Raw genomic sequence first — 21,140 nt, forward strand, 5'->3', positions numbered from 1 at the left:
CCAACACAATACTGGTCACACATAAGTCCATTGTCTCGGGCTACCGGGAACAGCCCAAGGGTAGGGGTTTAGTCTATGGCATGGCTCCGATGTGTCTATAAAGATATGTACTGTGAGTTCTCCCCCTTCTTAAGAGAACAATGGGGAGTCCTCTAGCGGTGTTGACACAAGCCCAAGTTAAATTATGGTTGAGAAACAAAGATCTGGGAAAGAGCATAGGTATTTACATCACATCATGACATTTTATACAGAAATGCAGGACAGGGAAAATGATGTACCATGACAGGTGCGTACGGCGTATATAGTGTGTGTGTGTGGTGCGTATGGCATACACAGAGTGTGTGTGTGTGTGGTGCATACGGCGTATACAGTGTGTGTGTGGTGGTGCGTACGGCGTATAGGGTGTGTGTGTGTGTTGCGTACGGCATATACAGTGTGTGTGTGGTGCGTACGGCGTACAAAGTGTGTGTGTACAGTACAGACCAAAAGTTTGGACACACCTTCTCATTTAAAGATTTTTCTGTATTTTCATGACTTTGAAAATTGTACATTCACACTGAAGGCATCAAAACTATGAATTAACACATGTGGAATTATATACTTAACAAAAAAGTGTGAAACAACTGAAAATATGTCTTATATTCTAGGTTCTTCAAAGTAGCCACCTTTTGCTTTGATGACTGCTTTGCACACTCTTGGCATTCTCTTGATGAGCTTCAAGAGGTTTTCATCGGAAATAGTCTTCCAACAATCTTGAAGGAGTTCCCAGAGATGCTTAGCACCAGTTGGACCTTTTGCCTTCACTCTGCGGTCCAGCTCACCCCAAACCATCTCGATTGGGTTCAGGTCTGGTGACTGTGGAGGCCAGGTTATCTGGTGTAGCACCCCATCACTCTCCTGCTTGGTCAAATAGCCCTTACACAGCCTGGAGGAGTGTTTGGGGTCATTGTTTACTTTTATTACAGGTGATCATGGGCTTCGGGGATTAGGTGTAAGGTGAGTATATGGTGCTTTTTATTTTTTGCAGGGGCAGAGAACATCGGGGACAAGGTGTAGGTGAGTATAATGTGTTTTAGTTTTATTTGAATATTTTTTTTTAACATTTTTTTTTACTTTCAGCACAGGCGCCGGTGGATGAGAGACTACTGCTCCCAGCCAGCAGTGCCTGCGCTCGCTATTTCCTATGGCAGTATGCGTCGGCTGATGGTGGTCGTAGTACCATCAGCTGGCACCTATGAACTGTGGTAAGCTATTTAAAGCGGGTCACTGTCACAGCTGTGGGGTCATGCTGACAGTAATGCTATTACCGCTGGTCAGACTCTATGATCAGGTATATTCGGCCCCCTATTCACATGAATGAGGTCCATGTTCGGGTTCGGGGTTCGTGTTCTGTGGACAGATGTTCAGTGGACAAATGAAACAAAACTAGAACTTTTTGGCAATGCAAAGCGACAGTTTGTTTACAGATGGCGCAATGAAGCTTATAAGGAAAAGAACACCTTACCAATGGTAAAACAGGTTGGAGGATCCATAATGCTGTGGGGTTGCTTTGCTGTGTCTGGTACTAGAGGTCTTGACCGTATTACAGGAATCATGAAATCAGAGAATTATCAAGAGACTTTAGAGCGAAATATTCTACCCAGTGTAAAAAAACTTGGTTTGAGTCAAAGATCATATGTCCTCCAGCAAGACAATGACTGAATTGTTAAAAAAGAAAATATGGACTGTTTTAAAATGGCCAGCAATGAGTCCTGACCTCAATTCCATTGAAAATCTTTGGGGTGAGCTGAAATCTGCCATTGGGAAAAAGAACCTTGCAAGCATTCAATAGCTTGAACAAACTGCAAAGGAAAATAGAAAATTGGAGAAAATTCCAGCAGAGAAGTGTAAGAAGCTTATAGATGGCTACAATAAACGTCTGGAGGATGTCAGCAATGCCAAAGGGTGTGCAACAAAACATTAATTAAGAGTGCCTTTATTGCTGCACGTGATGTTTATTCTGTTTCTTCTTTGAAATTGCAACATGGAAGTTGAAAAACAATGTTTTATGTTGTATCACTTTGGTATATTTCCATTTATTTCTGAAGATATTGTACAGTCTATGAAAAAATTTAAGGGGTGCCAATAATGGTGAGCAGCAATGAATGATCTGAGCCAGCACAGGCATAACATCTAATGCATGTATTTTTGACTTAGGGCCCCTAACAGAACATACTTCATTTTGTCTCGATCTTTTAAACTGTACCATTACTAGGGATGCACTTTAACAATCTTACTTTTGCATTTTCTTATAAGTTGAGACAGCACATACTTGTCTTTACATTTATGGATTGGATAAAAATTTGAAATATTTGATCCCACACACTTATTCCATTACTCCTCCCTTTTGCACTGCACATGGCACAATTGATAGGGAATCTGAGCCAAAAAACACCAAGGTTACTTACCGGTAGCCAGTTTTTCCAGAACCCATGACAGCACACCTGAGAGGGATCCGCCTCACCAAGGACAAGAAACCTTCTGAAATAAAAGGGCGGTACCTCTCCCTCACATCAGTTGTTTTACAGAGCATGAGAGGATGAAAAAAATATTATATACATGACCAACATCATGTTACACAAACACTCAAACTATAGTGCACACCCATATAGCGAGATAGGAAGGGGAATATACAGGTACTGTTATGGGTTCAGGAAAAACCGAATATCGGTAAGTAACCTTGGTGTTTTCCCTTCACCCATGACAGCACACCTGAGAGACTTCTGGAGAATTTGAAACACCTTAGGGAGGGACTACCGCTTGAAGCACCCTTCTATCAAAGGTTAAGTCAACAGAGGAAGACAGATCCAGACTATAGTGTTTAATGAAAGTAGATGGTGAGGACCTGGTAGCAGCCTTGCATATCTGATCTATTGATACCTCTGCTTTCTCTGCTCAAGAGGTCGCCATGGTTCTGGTAGAGTGAGTCTTTATGCCATCAGGGATCGGAGCACCACTAGACAAGTAGGCTACACTGATGGCCACCTTGTGATGGTACTTTTTGTTACCCCCTAACCTTTCCTACTTCCTTGATAGGCTAAAAACAGGGACTAGTCCTCCTCTGACTAGTCATAGACATATACTGTAATAGTGTCCATCTCACATCAAGATTATAATATCTTTCCTCCCCTGAGTTTTTAAGGTTGTTACAAAAGGAGGGCAATATAATTTCTTGAGTACGATGAAATTTTAATGCCACTTTAGGGAGATAAACCAGATATGGTCTTAGCACGAGACTATCCTCATATATTTGTATATACGAAGGGTTTACTGAAAGGGCCTGTAAGTCACTTACCCTAAGGGCTGATGTTAGAGCTACCAATATGATCGTTTTGAGGGTAAGAAATTTTCCCGATAACTCCTGTATAGGTTCAAATGGGTTTTTAGTTAGTGCGTTCAGTACCAGGTTCAGATCCCATGGGGGGACTCTAGGAACCTGAACTGGCCTGGATCTATCGCAGGATTTAATGAATCATACAACCCACTTATTGGCCACTAGGTTACAGCTATATAACGCCCCAAGGCCGATACTTGTACTTTAAGCGTCCTAGTGGCTATCCCCAGTTCATACCCTGTCTGCATGAAATCTAAGATGGGGCCTACTGGAGGTTTTTTTACTTAATGGCTCTCCTAAAAAACCCAAGAGTTTCTTCCATGTTCTGCTGTAAATTTTAGTTTTAATGGGCCTTCCACTTTTCAGTAAGGTGGAAACTAAGCCTGGTGAAAACCCCCTGTTACTTAATGTTGCCCTTTCAAATTCCATGCTGCAAGATGGAAGCCCTTTACTTGAGAGTGGAATATTGGTACCTGCATAAGAAGGTCCGGGATTTCCAGTAGGATCCAAGGATCCGATAGTCTTAGCAGGGAAAACCATGGTCTTTTCGGCCAGAAAGGGCCAATTAGAATCATTCTCGCCTGATCCTCCCCCATCTTCTTCACGACCGCTGGAATTCTCGCTATTGGAAGGAAGGCATAAGGTGTTTTGAAATTCCAGGGAACCTGGAGGGCATCCACTGCATACGGCTTTTCTGTTGGATCTAGTGAACAGAACTTTTTTACTTTTCTGTTTTGTTTGTCGGTAAACAAATCTATTTCCGGCAACCTCCATAGTTGGACTATCTGCTGAAATACTCTGGGGTTCAGGGCCCATTCTCCCTGCCTCAGCTTAGAAAGTCTGCCTTTGGGTTTTCTACTCCCCTTATGTGCAAAGCTGTAGACAGAAGATGTTGCTCTGCTACTCGAAAAAGCCTGCTCACCGCTATCACTAGGGAGTTGGACCTTGTTCCCCCCTGGTGGTTTATGTATGCCACTGTAGCTTGGTTGTCCGACATAACTCGAACATGGTGACCTCGAAGGAGAGGAAAAAAAGCCTTCCAGGGCCTTCCCCACTGCCCACAATTATTTTAGTCTTCATGATTTTCCCCTCACGGGAATTTCCCAAGACCCCTGGATTTTATGGTCTCTCAGATATGCCCCCAAGTCCGAGTTGCTTGCATCAGTTGTTATTATGCTGTTTACTGGTGTCACCCACTGGACCCCTGACACTAAGTTTTCTCTGGTTGTCCACCATGAGAGGGAGTTTGTTTCCTCTAAGGAAGGATCTACCTTCCCTTGTAAACGTTTAACGATTTCTGACAAGACAGGATTTCCCATTGGGGGGTTGTCATGTGTTAAATTGGGCCCTTCTAACTGCTGGGATACAGGAAGTTAGGGTTCCCAAAAGAGACATAGCTTTCCTCAAAGTCATCTTTGGAAACTCTATTGCTTCTGAGGCTAAATGAATTACCTTGTTTATTTTGTCTTAAAAAAAGACACTGACTCCTTTATTTGAGTTAAAGGTGTGTTTATTTCAAATAAAGGAGTCAGTGTCTTTTTTTCAATTAAAGGATTTTATGCTGAGTGATTTTTTTTTTTTTACAATATGACTATGGGGTTACTAATGGGGACAAGTGGTAAAAGCTATACTAAGCGCCAGATTTGGCGTATTATTATTATTTATTGTTTATTATCTGATCCATGGCGCTTTACATGTATCTTAATGATGCACCATTTTTGGGGTTGCTGAGGGCTGATGTTATTAGCCAGGGAGGGGGGCCAACATCCATGGCCCCATCCCTGGCTATTAATATCAGCTCACAGCTGTTTATTTAGCCTTTGCTCGTTCAAATTTATAGGAGGACCCTATGTCATTTTTTTCTGGGGTCCCCCTGTAAAATAACCAGTAAAGGCTAACCAAACAGCTGGAAGCTGTTATTAATATCCTGTGAACATCATTGTCGCCTGCTCTCGCTGATCGCAGAGAGAGCAGGCGACAATGATGTGATAGTTGTTCCAGCGTCTGGTAAGATAATTCTTTCTTTATTTTTCATCCATTAAAAACTTGCAAAAATTACAAAAGTTACATAGACAGGGCAGGGGAGCAAGACGCGTTTCAAACGCTCTTCTTTATCACTGCATAGCTACACAATGAAAAGGATTTTCTAAAATACTAAAAATGTGCCAATGAAAACAGTTGGAACAAATCACATAACATAATTACAACATTAAGCAACAGGTGCATGAAAACAGTCAATAGTGATACATGGTTTCTCTCTTCAGATTAAAACCCTTTGGGCTTCTTGAATCCAGGTTAAATATCCAATACGCTTCTTTTGTCAATAATTTTCGCTTTATATCTCCACCTCTTGCATGTGGAAAAAGTTTTTCAATACCTAAAACTTGCAAAGAAGACATGTCACGATTGTGCTCAATAATAAAATGCTTTGCCATAGCAGAGACATTTCTACTGGTGTTATTTGAATTAAGTATGTCATTATAATGTTCATTAAATTTTAATTTAATAATAATTAATAAGTTTTTAATTTACGTGTAGTACAACTTATATAAAATTTATCGCATATAGTACAATTCAGTTTGTATACCACGTTCTCTGAATCACAATTAATATACTGTTTGATTTTATATTCATTTGAATGATCAGAATCATGAAAAACATAACTGCACAGTGTGTATGAACACATGCGACATTTCAGTGAACCACATTTAAACGGCCCTTTTCGCTGCAAGTAAGTGCTTTTTTTTATGTGTGGATCAGAAGAAAATGTTGGAGAATGTGAGTCACCTGATGAAGGTGCCTTTTTTGCGACAACATTACAGCCTTTTTTCTAAATGCATGCTAATGTTTCATCTTCAAAAAGTATTGGTAGATGTCTAGTAAACAATTTTTTTATTTCTGAAAATTGTGCACTATATTGCAGCGAGATGACAGGTTTACTTTTCAAAAAATAATTTTTTACTTTTGTTTTAGGACGCAATAGATCAGTCCGTTTTTTGTCAGAAATTATTTTTTTACCCCTGTCCAATACCCATTGGGGATAACCCCGTTGTTTTAATCTTTTTGAGGCATTCCAGGTGAAATTGTATCCACTGCTATTCATCGCAAACCATCTGCAGGTAATTCTATCATGCATTTTTCTAGTAGTCAACCACAGCATGTAGCTAAAGCCATACCAGTAGGTGAGTTCACAAAAATTGTCAGAAATTGCTCTGATCACACAGTTGTTTAAAATGAAGTAATATTAACCTCAAAAAGATTAAAACAATGGGGTTATCCATTTTTTTCAGAAATAAAAAATTGTTTTCAGGTGTTTTTTGTTAATTATTCTAATTTACTGAGATAATGACTTGTGTTTTCATTGGCTGTAAGCCATAATCATCAACATTAACAGAAATAAACACTTGAAATAGATCACTCTGTTTGTAATGACTCTATATCATATATGAGTTTTACTTTTTGAATTGAAGAACTGAAATAAATTAACTTTTTGATGATATTCTAATTTTGTGAGAAGCACCTGTATATGATACATATACAGTACAGACCAAAAGTTTGGACACATCTTCTCATTTAAAGATTTTTCTGCATTTTCCTGACTATGAAAATTGTACATTCACACTGAAGGCATCAAAACTATGAATTAACACATGTGGAATTATATACTTAGCAAAAAAGTGTGAAACAACTGAAAATATGTCTTATATTCTAGGTTCTTCAAAGCAGCCACCTTTTGCTTTGATGACTGCTTTGCACACTCTTGGCATTCTCTTGATAAGCTTCAAGATGTAGTCACCGGAAATGGTCTTCCAACAATCTTGAAGGAGTTCCCAGAGATGCTTAGCACCTGTTGGCCCTTTTACGGTCCAGCTCGCCCCAAACCATCTCGATTGGGTTCGGGTCTGGTGACTGTGGAGGCCAGGTCATCTGGCGTAGCACCCCATCACTCTCCTTCTTGGTCAAATAGCCCTTACACAGCCTGGAGGTGTGTTTGGAGTCATTGTTCTGTTGAAAAATAAATGATGGTCCAACTAAACGTAAACTGGATGGAATAGCATGCCGCTGTAAGATGCTGTGGTAGCCATGCTGGTTCAGTATGCCTTAAATTTTGAATAAATCCCCAAAAGTGTCACCAGAAAAGCACCCGCACACCATCACACTTCCTCCTCCATGCTTCACGGTGGGGACCAGGCATGTAGAGTCCATCCGTTCACCTTTTCTGCGTCGCACAAAGACACGGTGGTTGGAACCAAAGATCTCAAATTTGGACTCATCAGACCAAAGCACAGATTTCCTCTGGTCTAATGTCCATTCCTTGTGTTCTTTAGCCCGAACAAGTCTCTTCTGCTTGTTGCCTGCCCTTAGCAGTGGTTTCCTAGCAGCTATTTTACCATGAAGGCCTGCTGCACAAAGTCTCCTCTTAACAGTTGTTGAAGAGATGTGTCTGCTGCTAGAACTCTGTGTGGCATTGACCTGGTCTCTAATCTGAGCTGCTGTTAACCTGCGATTTCTGAGGCTGGTGATTCGGATAAACTTATCCTCAGAAGCAGAGGTGACTCTTGGTCTTCCTTTCCTGGGGCGGTCCTCATGTGAGCTAGTTTGTTTGTAGTGCTTGATGGTTTTTGCAACTGCACTTGTGGACACTTTCAAAGTTTTCCCAATTTTTCGCACTGACTGACCTTCATTTCTTAAAGTAATGATGGCCACTCGTTTTCTTTACTTAGCTGCTTTTTTCTTGCCATAATAGAAATTCTAACAGTCGATTCAGTAGAGCTGGACCGCAAAAGGGCCAACAAGTGCTAAGCATTTCTGGGAACTCCTTCAAGATTGTTGGAAGACCATTTCCGGTGACTACCTCTTGAAGCTCATCAAGAGAATGCCAAGAGTGTGCAAAGCAGTCATCAAAGCAAAAGGTGGCTACTTTGAAGAACCTAGAATATAAGACATATTTTCAGTTGTTTCACACTTTTTTGTTAAGTATATAATTCCACATGTGTTAATTCATAGTTTTGATGCCTTCAGTGTGAATGTACAATTTTCATAGTCATGAAAATACAGAAAAATCTTTAAATGAGAAGGTGTGTCCAAACTTTTGGTCTGTACTGTACATATATTGACAAGATTGTGTAAGACCTATTGTATGATAAGACAACCTATATCTTATCTTATAAAATACATATATTATGTTTTGTAAAAACATGTTATTACACAGCCCATCAAATGCCCTATATAGTTGCACAGTCCATTAACAATATGTGGCAAAATGTCCAAGGATTACCCCACCCATACAACTTGTATGGCAGATACCCTGTAAGATTTCACAGTAAACTCACAGTGTATACCATAAGCCCTGTAGAGGATTACACAGCCCATCACCAATCTCAGTGATTGAGATATGGATATGTATAATAATAATTAGAGAAGGAAAGGGGAAGAGGGCACCACTAGCGATGGGCGAACCCATCACTGTTCAGGTTCGACTAATATAGCTGAACACCGAACATTTTTTGTTTGGGTTCGGATACACGAACCACGAACCCCATTCATGTCAATGGGGGGGCACGAATTTGCCTGGTTTCCTGTGCTGTCATTTGCATGGCAGAGCAGGAAACACCGACTCTGATCGCGGTAATTGCATTACCGCGGTAAGAGCGCTGTGACATCATGCTGACAGGTCCCCCTATTTTAACAGCTAGCAAAGGCTAGACAGACAGCTGGGGGCTGATATTAATAGCCCAGGAAGGGTGCCATGAATATTGGCCCCCTCCCAGGATAGAAACACCAGCCGTCAGTCGCCCCAGAAATGGCGCATCCATAGGATGCGCCAATTCTGGCACTTAGCCTCGCTCTTCCCACTACCCTGTAGCGGTGGCAGTGGGGTAGTAGGGCTGGGGTTGATGTCAGCTTATAATGCCAGCTTACATCAAGCCCAGGTTAGTAATGGAGAGGCGTCTATAAGACACCCCCATTACTAACCCCATAGTAAAAGTTAAAAAAAACACCAACACCAAGAATAAAGTCCTTTAATTGAAATAAAACACAATTCTTTAATGTTCTAAATTAAACCATACTTACCGTCACGCCCATTCCAGCTGAAGCCAATGTCTTCTGCAATAAAAGTAAAATATTAAACCAACCTCATCCTTACCTTTCCATGGTTCCCAGGACGGCTTCAGCTGTGCTACATTCACATGACAGGCTGGATCACAGCCGAAAGCTACCATCCAGCTTGCCATGCCGCAGACACTGAGAAGCGCAAGCATGCTTGCTCTCCTCAGTGTCTCGCTTTGACAGCATCCAGATGAGCCGAGTTCATGTCCAATGAATGTAGCAGAGCTGAAGCCATCCTGGGAACCATGGAAAGGTAAGGATGAGGTTGGTTTATTATTTTACTTTTATTGCAGAAGACATTGCCTTCAGCTGGAATATGCGTGACGGTAAGTATGGTTTAATTTAGAACATTAAAGAATTGTTTGTTTATTTCAATTAAAGGACTTTATTCTGGGTGTTGTGTTTTTTTTAAATACTTTACTAGAAATTCATGGCGGTCATGTCTAATATTGGCGTGACCCCATGAATTTCTGGCTTAGGGCCAGCTGATAATACCAAGCTGGCCCTAACCCCTTTATTACCCAGTGAGCCACCGCACCAGGGCCCTGGATGAGTTGGGTACAGCGCCAGAAGATGGCGCTTCTATGAACGTGCCATTTTCTGGGGTGGCTGCGGACTGCAATTTGCAGCGGGGGGGCCCAGAGAGCTTTGGCCTCCCTGCGCCGCGGATTCCAGCCCACAGCTGCCTAGTTGTACCTGGCTGGACAGAAAAATAGGGCGAAGCCCCACGTATTATTTTATTTTAATTATTTCATGAAATTCATGAAATAATAAAAAAAAAAAGAGCTTCCCTATATTGTTGTCTCCGGCCAGGTACAAATAGGCAGCTGGTGGTTGGCGGCAGCCCGTTCTTGCATGCTGTACCTGGCTGGCATACAAAAATATGGGGAAGCCCAAGTCAAAATTTTGGGAAAAATGTATTAAAAAATAATAAAAAAATTTAATAATTTAGGGACTGCATCTTTATTAACCCCTCAAGTTAAAGTACAGTAATCAACATTATCACTGTACTTATTATATATGTGACTGACATGTTTCTATCTATCAAATCTATGTGTGATGCTCTATTATTTCTGTTCTAAATTGTCGGGTACAATGCTGAATTGCCGGCCGGCTTTTTTAAGGAGACGGGAGCATGAAAACACTAAACAACAAGTACAGTAACCAACACTGTCACTGTACTTCTTATATATGTGACTGACATGTTTCTATCTATCTAATCTATGTGTGATACTCTATTCTTTCTGTTCTAAATTGTCGGGTATTGATGCTGAATTGCCGGCCAGCTTTTTTAAAGAGAGTGTCTTCTGAGCAGTTTGTCAGCTTTTGGACACCTTTGAAGGTGTTTTCTATGAGTTTTTGTTTGCCTGCCATTGGTTTTAACGGTGTTCGACGAACAGTTCCACGAACATCCCGGTGTTTGACGAACCGAACCGAACCCGAACACTACGGGGGTGGCTCAACACTGCTCCTAATGCAGGACAATGCCAGACCTCATGTGACTGGATTGTGTCAGAAGTTCCTTCAAGATGAAGCCATTGAAGCTATGGACTGGCCCGCCCGTTCTCCAGACATCAATCCGATTGAGCACATCTGGGACATCATGTCTCACTCCATCCACCAACGTCATGTTGCACCACAGACTGTCCAGGAGTTAGTGGATGCTCTAGTCCAGGTCTGGGAGGAGATCCCACAGGAGACCATCCGCAACCTCATCAGGAACATGCCCAGGTTTTGTAGGGAGGTCATATAGGCACGTGGAGGCCAGGCACAATACTGATCCTCATTTTGACTTGTTTTAAGGCCATTACATCAAAATTGGATCAGCCTGTAGTGTGTTTTTCCACTTTAATTTTGGGGGTGACTCCAAATCCAGGTCTCCATTGGTTAATAAATTTGATTTCCATTGATGATTTTTGTGTGATTTTGTTGTCAGCACATTCAACTTTGTACAGAACAAAGTATTCAATGAGAATATTTCATTCATTCAGATCTACAGTGGTGGCCAAAAGTATTGGCACCCCTGCAATTCTGTCAGATAATACTCAGTTTCTTCCTGAAAATGATTGCAATCACAAATTCTTTGGTATTATTATCTTCATTTAATTTGTCTTCAATGAAAAAACACAAAAAGAATTGTCCTAAAGCCAAATTGGATATAATTCCACACCAAATCTAAAAAAGGGGGTGGACAAAAGTATTGGCACTGTTTGAAAAATCATGTGATGCTTCTCTAATTCATGTAATTAACAGCACCTGTAACTTACCTGTGGCACCTAACAGGTGTTGGCAATAACTAAATCACACTTGCAGCCTGTTAACATGGATTAAAGTTGACTCAACCTCTGTCCTGTGTCCTTGTGTGTACCACATTGAGCATGGAGAAAAGAAAGAAGACCAAAGAACTGTCTGAGGACTTGAGAAACCAAATTGAGAGGAAGCATTAGCAATCTCAAAGCTACAAGTCCATCTCCAGAGACCTGAATGTTCCTGTGTCTTCCGTGTCCAGTGTCATCAAGAAGTTTTAAGCCCATGGCACTGTGGCTAACCTCCCTAGATGTGGACGGAAAAGAAAAATTGACGAGAGATTTCAACGCAAGATTGTGCGGATGGTGGATAAAGAACCTCGACTAACATCCAAACAAGTTCAAGCTTCCCTGCAGTCCGAGGGTACAACAGTGTCAACCCGTACTATCCGTCGGCGTCTGAATGAAAAGGGACTGTATGGTAGGATACCCAGGAAGACCCCACTTCTTACCCCGAGACATAAAAAAGCCAGGCTGGAGTTTGCCAAAACTTACCTGAGAAAGCCTAAAACGTTTTGGAAGATTTTTCTCTGGTCAGATGAGACAAAAGTAGAGCTTTTTGGGAAAAAGCATCAACATAGAGTGTACAGGAAAAAAAAGAGGCATTCAAAGAAAAGAACACGGTCCCTACAGTCAAACAAGGCGGAGGTTCCCTGATGTTTTGGGGTTGCTTTGCTGCCTCTGGCACTGGACTGCTTGACCGTGTGCATGGCATTATGAAGTCTGAAGACTACCAACAAATTTTGCAGCATAATGTAGGGCCAAGTGTGAGAAAGCTGGGTCTCCCTCAGAGGTAATGGGTCTTCCAGCAGGACAATGACCCAAAACACACTTCCAAAAACACTATAAAATGGTTTGAGAGAAAGCACTGGAGACTTCTAAGGTGGCCAGCAATGAGTCCAGACCTGAATCCCATAGAACACCTGTGGAGAGATATCAAAATGGAGTTTGGAGAAGGCATCCTTCAAATATCAGGGACCTGGAGCAGTTTGCCAAAGAAGAATGGTCTACAATTCCAGCAGAGCATTGTAAGAAACTCATTCATGGTTACCGGAAGCGGTTGTTCGCAGTTATTTTGGCTAAAGGTTGTGCAACCAAGTATTAGGCTGAGGGTGCCAATACTTTTGTCTGGCCCATTTTTGGAGTTTTGTGTGAAATGATCAATGATTTGATTTTTGCTTCATTCTCTTCTGTGTTTTTTCCTTGCAAGCAAATTAAATGAAGATAATAACACCAAAGAATTTGTGATTGCAATCATTTTCAGGAAGATACTGAGTAGTATCTGACAGAATTGCAGGGGTGCCAATACTTTTGGCCACCACTGTAGGATGTGTTCATAGAATCATAGAATGGTTGAGTTGGAGGGGACCTCCTGGGTCATCTGGTCCAACCCCCTGCTCAAAGCAGGATTCAGTAAATCATCTCAGACAGATAGCTGTCCAGCCTCTGTTTGAAGACGTCCATTATATGTTATTTGAGTGTTCCCTTTATTTTTTTTAGCAGTGAACAATTTTTCCTGCTTACGGCTTTTCTGGATAATATCTTGTCGGATGAGGATGGGTTCCTAACCTTTGATGACTCAAACATATCCACTTTTTTTGAATGGATGAATACCGAAGGCTAAATAGGATCTTTTATATTTCATTTTGCTTGACCCCTCCCCTTTGTATGTAATTGTCTGTGTTCATTGCTTTGGTCAATCTGTACACTATTCACATTTATTTTATTATGACATTTTTTCACATTATTTTGTATCACCTACACTTGTATTCTCTCTCATCTTACCTTGTGTACTCTTAATCACTCCTCTCCGCTCTTTCCTCACTCTACCCTATATTCCCCCATCTTCCCTTCCAACGTCTAACTCCCCCCTTTTCCCCCTCCCTTGTCACATTCCCTGTTATTTAAACACTATTTATATTTTGTATATTATCTTATGTCATTTCTTACTGCTCATATCATGCATGTTTTGCATGTAATATAGCCATATTTAAGAAGTATATACACCCCCCCTTACACACTATCACTTTAAACTAACCCTTCCCCTCCCAAACCCCTCTTTTTCCCTCCACTTTTCCCCTCTTCTTCCCCCTTATCCCCCCTCTTTTCCTTTCCGTCCCTCCCCTCCCCATCTCCCTTTTCCTCTCCCCCCTCTTGTCTCTATCACATAATATGTATGTTTTATAGCCTATATTGGTTCAATACCTTAATACACACTAATATATAATAACATAGTAACAATTGTGCAATAACAATATATGCACCATTATTTCCGTACCGAAACACGCGTCGAGTTGAGCGCCACACTGTCTGCAGGACTTCTTGCTACACCTAGTTATTAACTGTGTCTCAAATTATTATACATATCCATATCTCAATCACTGAGATTGGTGATGGGCTGTGTAATCCTCTACAGGGCTTATGGTATACACTGTGAGTGTACTGTGAAATCTTACAGGACATCTGCCATACAAGTTGTATGGGTGGGGTAATCCTAGGACATTTTGCCACATATTGTTAATGGGCTGTGCAACTTTGTAGGGCTTCTTATCCGACGGGCTGTGTAATAACATTTTTTTACACAAACATAATATATGTATTTTATAAGATAAGATATGGGTTGTGTGATCATACAATAGGTCTTACACAATCTAGTCAATGTAGGTATAACATTATGCTCAAGTATTACCATTTAACACTGTATACATATAGTTATATGAGCCACATATACCACATACCTTATCTACATATACACACCCAAATATATATATATATACCATCCCTATTCTTATGACATATCATTCATTTTCACAGTCGAATTTCTGATTGTACCATTATCACACCTAGAACATCTATTTTGTGACTTCTTTCAAGTGTCCTTGCCTGGTGTTTGTTCTGCAGCTATATTCTGTTTTAATCTTTCGTTTTGTATTTTAATCATGTGTGTGTGCTCCTGTTTCTTTGCCACCATATACCCACTTGTATAAATAATAAAGGTGTTTTAATACCTACTATCTTTTCTCTGACCATTTAATCGGGCTAATTTATTGATTCTTGCTTGGCTGATTTGCAAGAGGAGGAGGTGGAAGCCGGGTGACCATGGTCCTCAGGTGCCAACTGTGCACTTTCTGCAGTGGACCGGAAGGAAAATAATGCAATGGAACTGAAACCATTCTCAGCCATCCAATCTAACAACTTTTCAACATCTTGTGACCTCACCATTCGTGCAGCGGTATTCAGGTCTATGAAGAATGAATAATGTCCTGTTGCCTGCGTGCAAAAGAGGAAGGTGTTTTATTTGGGCATGTGGCAGGTGCAGAATGACCATGTCATCTCCCTGCATCAGCTAAATCACCACCACCAACAGCAGCTAGACCAGCACCACCACAGCCACATCCGCATTCCCTATTTGATGCTCTTCTCATTTTTGAAAGTGGCTTTTCTAAATACTACTCGCAGAGAGATGACTGAAGAGAAGATTTATTTATTTGCTTCTATAATAGAGAAATTTGCTGGCACCAAATACCAATGTGTATTAAACCTTTCCAATCTTGGACTTGAGCAATTTAATCTGGCGGTATCAGGTGCTCACAGAGATAGATGCATAAGTGAAATGAAGAAGAAAAAATAGTAGCACTCACCGGACCTATAAAATCCAAAGTTTTTATTTAGCGCCACATTAAAATAGGGTTGAGCGAGTATGTTCTGTCCGAGTATGCTCGGGCTGAGATCCGAGTATTTATAGCTGCTCGGTGATAAAGTTAAATCGCTCCCTGTGCATGATTTGCAACTGATTTGACAACTTTATTACATGTGAGTAATGTGTAAGAAATAGACATTCCTCACATGTAATAAAACTGTCAAACAGTTGCAAATCATGCACACGGGAGGGATTCAAACATATCACCGAGCTGCTATAAATACTCGGAGCTCGGCCCGAGCATGCTCGGCGAAAGGGTTAATAGAACATACGTCTTGTTTGTCTTTATTTTAATGTGTTGTTAAATAAAGACAAACAAAACAATTTTTTTTTTTGTTAGGAAGTTATAAGGGTTAAAAGTTGACTAGCGATTTCTAATTCATACAGCAAAGTTTACAAAACCATTTAAATTAAAATTTCATTTTTTTTTTACAAAAATTTTCCTGTAGACTAGTGTTGAGCGAGTATGTTCTGTCCGAGTACGCTCGGGCCGAGCACCAAGTATTTATCGCTGCTCGGTGATATGCTTGAATCCCTCCCGTGTGCATGATTTGCAACTGTTTGGCAGCTTTATTAGTTGTGAGGAATGTGTAAGAAACAGACATTCCTCTCATGTAATGAAACTGTCAAACAGTTGCAAATCATGCACACGGGAGTGATTCAAGCATATCACCGAGCAGCTTTAAATACTCGGAGCTCGGCCCGAGCATACTCGCTGAAAGGGTCAACAGAACATACTTGCTCAACACTAATCTAGACCCAATTTTTTTACTTTCACAAGGGTAACTGGAGAAATTGGACCTCAAATTGTGTTGTGCAATTTCTCCTGAGCACACAGATACCCAATATGTGGGGAAAAACCACTGTTTGAGCGCCCAGCAGGGCTCAGAAGAAACAAGCGCCATTTGACTTTTTAAATGTAAAATTTGCTGGCATAATGAGTGGACACCATGTGATATTTGGAAAGCCCCTGATGTGAATAAAAAGAGGAAACTCCCCACAAGTGACACCATTCTGGAAACTACACCCCTCAGGGAACTCGAATAGATCTGTGGTGAGCACCTTGAACCCCCAGGGGCTTCACAGATGTTTATAACGTTGAGCCTTGAAACCAAAAAAAATCAAATTTTTCCCACAAAAATTTTTTTTTCCCCAAATTGTGAATTTTCATAAGGGTAACAGGAGAAATTGCACCATGTAACATGTCGTGCAATTTCTTCTGAGTACGCCGTTACCCAATATGTAGTGGAAAACTACTGTTTGGGCGCACGGCATGGCTTGAGAGGGAAGGAGTGCCATTTGACTTTTCGAATGCCAAATTTGCTGGAATAATTAGTAGATGCCATGTTGATTTGGAGTGCCTCTGATGTGGAAACCCCCAACAAGTGACACTATTTTGGAAACTAGACCCCTCAGGGAACTTATCGAGATGTGTGGTGAGCACTTTGAACCCCCATCCTATGGATGCGCCATTTCTGGGGAGGCTGAGGGCTCCTGTTTCTAGCCTCAGAGGGGGCCAATATTCATGACCCCTTCCTAGGCTATTAATATCAGCCCCCAGCTGTCTGCATAGCCTTTGCTAGCTGTTAGAATAGGGGGACCGCACGTAATTTTTAATTGGGGTCCCCCATTTTAATAGCCAGTAAAGGCTAAGTATACAGCTGGGGGCTGATATTAGTAACCTGGGAAGCTACATGGGTATTACCCCCTTCACAGGCTAAAAACATCCGCCCCTGCTGCCCGCTTTCCCTCTGCTGGTTAATAAAATTACGCGGGACCCCAAGCCATTTTTTTCCCAGAAATGCACTCATTTATTAATAAATTACATAAACACTAAGGTACACATGCAAAGCACTGATTAAATATATCACATATTTATATCTATCTGTATATCTATCTATTATCTGTATATCTAGCTATCCATATATCTATTTATCTATCTATTATCTATTTATCTATCTATTATTTATTTATCTATCCATATATATATTATCTATCCATATATCTATCTATCCATATACCTATTATTTATCTATCCAGATAGATGCAAAAAAATGAAGACTCCTCTTTGAAAAAAAGCGAAAAAAAATTGATTTATTAGCTCTTTATGGGGGGCATGCCTTAGATGGTCACATGCTCATTCTCGGCCCCACAGCACCCATGTACACTGCCAAATTGTCCATTTTTGCTCAGGGCTCAGCTAATGGCAAAATCAGCTCTTTCCACCCATAAAAACGCTATAAGTAGTCACATGACCGTAACATCATCAAGGGGGCAGAGACAAGGTAAACAATTCGGCCATCTTGGCTCAAGGCAAGCCAAGGGCAACATAAGCTACAGCCCACCCACCAATAGAGGCACTAGAAGCGGTCGTGTGACCATAACATAATCAAGGGGGCAGAGACAAGTGTGGTAGGATGACTCGCTCGGCCACTTCCGGAAGTAGACTCAGAATCCCGGGTTTTCTTTGCAGGCTTTATTAGGAGCATAAAGCTCTGCACTCCAGCAAAATAAAATACAGCCTTACTTGGCAAAACAACAAATGAAAAGATAAACTATAGCACAGTCCTTATATGTCTGTGTGTGGGTCGCGCACACAAGTTATGTCCAGCCTTTAGCTCCCTCTTGAGCTAAGGCTGTCCATTCTGGAGACCTTGCCTCTCCAAACACAACTCAAAGAAAAAAAAACAGGACTGATCATTTAAACGATCCTCAGCCACACCCGGAGGTGGAGGTATGGGGAATGACATCCCTCCCATCTGTATGTCATTCCCCTAAAACCACACCCTTTAATTGAGTTAACCCACCAGCATATAACATGCGGGCCGAAAGTCCATTGGTTTCAGTTCACACAGGCTAGCAACCTGTGCGACACATACCTCCCCTCATATACCATACCAGTGACTCTGTCACACAAGGTAAACAAAAGAAGGAAGAGTTCAGATAAAAGAGGGGAAAAAAGAGAAATAGAAAAACACTTAAATATATGGACTGCAATTGTAGCCACGGCTGCATAGGCACTGTACAATATATAGAATCACATAATATAAACATAGTGCTGCGATCCATTACGCAAATTTACATCGCAGCGCACGGTGTAGTGGTCCAGCTAACACATATATGTGCACGCCAATGCTCCAATAGTTTCTTCCTCCTAATGTATCCAGAACTGATTCTTCAGAGGTACATCGGATACATCTCTCACCATAAAAAATTAGTGAACTAAAGTGACAAAAATAAAAAAAAAACACAATTTGAAAACAAGCAGGAGCAAAATAATCTAGAAGAGTCAATCAACCTACATAGTTCCTATGCAGAGATATATAGGAGGCAGGAAAAATCCAGGCAGAAAAAGAGGCAAGGGCAATATATTACAATGACCCAGATTCTGTAACACCAACCCCAGCATGGACTCACCTCAAAATAATAATATTGGGGTCACAGAGAACGGTGGAGGTGGAAACTAAGGAACCAGGAGACATATAGTTAAAAAGTATCATGACAGCAAGTAAACAAGGGTCAACATTCACAGCGGAGGGATTTCGACATGGTTGCAGCCCGTCATCACCTAGAGAAACAGGTTAGAGTCCAGACCAGGGAGCAAGATAAATTAGTTAAAATACAGCCCACATGCGCCGATGATGCCAATTAAACATCAGAGGCGCTCCTATAAAACTCTCCACATGCCCCCAGAAGCAGCATCGGGGGGCTGCACTTTGACACAGAGGGACGCACGACTACTGGATACAGTATGGGTGAGCAATAATTTACATTTGGGGACCTGTTAGCACTTTAGAGCGGGATATAGGGACGGATTCTTCTACCCTTGTTATATCCCTTGCCATAATACTGGGACCCAATTTTGCTACTTTGCACAAGGACCCTTAACTGTACCAGTTGCACTTTATTTTCCCTCTATTGCCTTCGTGTTATAGTTTTCCCCTACCTTGCCTCTCTGCTCAGTCCTTTGTTTATCCCGTTATTGCCTCCAAGATTTGTATAAGCTGTCCACAATGTAACCGATTAATAAACGGGATTGCATTTTGAGCACTAGCATGGACATTCCTGGTGTTCTTATTTGGGACATTATGTACTCATTATATTTTGGTTTAAATTTGTATATGGAGCAGAAGGCCCTTACTTAACTATGTTGATGTCCTGGTTGTGTTCTTTTATTCATTATATTGATGTAGTAATTAATGCAAAAGGAGCCCTGACCAAGTATTGAGGGCATTTACTGAACATACATTTCAGTAGGCCAACATTTCGGATTTTAAAATCATTTTTCAAGCTGTTGTTATAAAGTATTCTAATTTACTGAGATAATGACTTTTGTGTTTTCATTGGCTGTAAGCCATAATCATCAACATTAATAGAAATAAACACTTGAAATAGATCACTCTGTAATGACTACTGCTCCCATCCAATGGTGCCTGCGCTCGCTGTTTCCTATGGCAGTAGGCGCCGTCTGATGGTGGTAGTAGTACCATCAGCCGGCGCCTATGAACTGCGGTTAGCTTTTTACCGCAGGTCACTGTCACAGCTGTGGCATCATGCTGACACCTGTCAGCATGATGCCACAGCGCTTTGACCGCGGTAATGCTATTGCCGCCAATCAGAGCCTGTGTTTCCTGCGCTGTCACGCAAATGACAGCGTGGGGAACCAGGTAAATTCGGCTCCCCTATTCACATGAATGGGATCCGGGTTCGGGTACTGTTCTGGTTCCCAAACCCGAACTTTAAAGAAACTGTTCGGTGTTCGCCCATCACTACTGACCACACATATATTTATACATATAATTGAGATCTCCTCTGAGGCGTCTTTTTTCTAAGCTAAACAAGCCCAACTTTTCCAACCTCTCATCATATGAGAGGCCTTCCATCCCTTGTAATAATCTAGTTGCCCGCCTTTGTACTGACTCTAACTTCTGAATATCCTTTTTAAAATGTGGAGCACAAAACTGGATTCCATATTCTAGATGTGGCCTCACCAGTGATTTATAAAGGGATAACAATACATTGGGATCGCGGGATTTTATCTCTTTTTATACATCCTAAAATCTTGTTTGCTTTAGTGGCTGCTGCTTGACATTGAGTACTGCTGCTTAGCTTACTTGTAACCAAATACCCAAGTTCTTCTCATCTTCTGTAGCCCCGAGTATACTCCCATTTAATGTATATGTAGCAAAAGGATCACTCCGTCCTAGGTGCATTACTTTACATTTACAGTATCTACATAAAACCTCATTTGCCAAGTGTTTGCCCATTCAGATATCTTATCCAGATTGTTTTGCAATATTGTAATGTCAAGATCAGATTTTAATATCCTACATAGTTTGGTGTCTTTAGCAAAGACTGACACTTTACTCTCTTTCCCATCCACAAGGTAATTTATAAAAAGGTTAAAAATATTCGGTCCTACCACAGATCCCTGCGATACCCCACTGCTGACTATATCTCATTTAGAGAATGTACCATTTATGACGATTCTTTGTTTCCTGTCATGTAGCCAATTCCTTACCCATCTGCATATAGTTCCCCCAAGTCCTTGCTCCTGTAGCTTCAGTATAAGGCTGTTATGTGGTACAGTATCTAATGCCTTTACAAAGTTCATATAAATCACATCAGCCGCATTACCAACATCCAGGTT

At 41.1% G+C, this 21,140-nt stretch overlaps 1 protein-coding gene and 1 long non-coding RNA gene across 7 annotated transcripts in view; one reads left to right on the forward strand and one right to left on the reverse strand.

Annotated features, from left to right (window-relative positions):
* The window catches only part of SCUBE3 (signal peptide, CUB domain and EGF like domain containing 3), a 1,075,473-nt gene that overhangs the window by 548,640 nt on the left and 505,693 nt on the right, over nt 1–21,140 (forward strand). The gene's annotated exons all lie outside the window — the stretch shown is intronic.
* LOC141220921 (uncharacterized) lies at nt 652–19,079 on the reverse strand. 2 transcript variants are annotated; one of them, XR_012289049.1, is made up of 3 exons: nt 18,908–19,079; nt 14,803–15,060; nt 652–5,756 (listed from the first exon to the last, which is right to left on the reverse strand). It is a non-coding gene; the product is annotated as an uncharacterized lncRNA (long non-coding RNA). The 2 variants fall into 2 exon arrangements; XR_012289047.1 differs by having other exon boundaries at nt 14,799–15,060.

The sequence above is a fragment of the Phyllobates terribilis genome, unplaced genomic scaffold (genome assembly GCF_046119375.1).
Source record: "Phyllobates terribilis strain yellow unplaced genomic scaffold, ASM4611937v1 Scaffold_2__4_contigs__length_985480577, whole genome shotgun sequence".
In the NCBI taxonomy this organism is placed as follows: Eukaryota; Metazoa; Chordata; class Amphibia; order Anura; family Dendrobatidae; genus Phyllobates; species Phyllobates terribilis.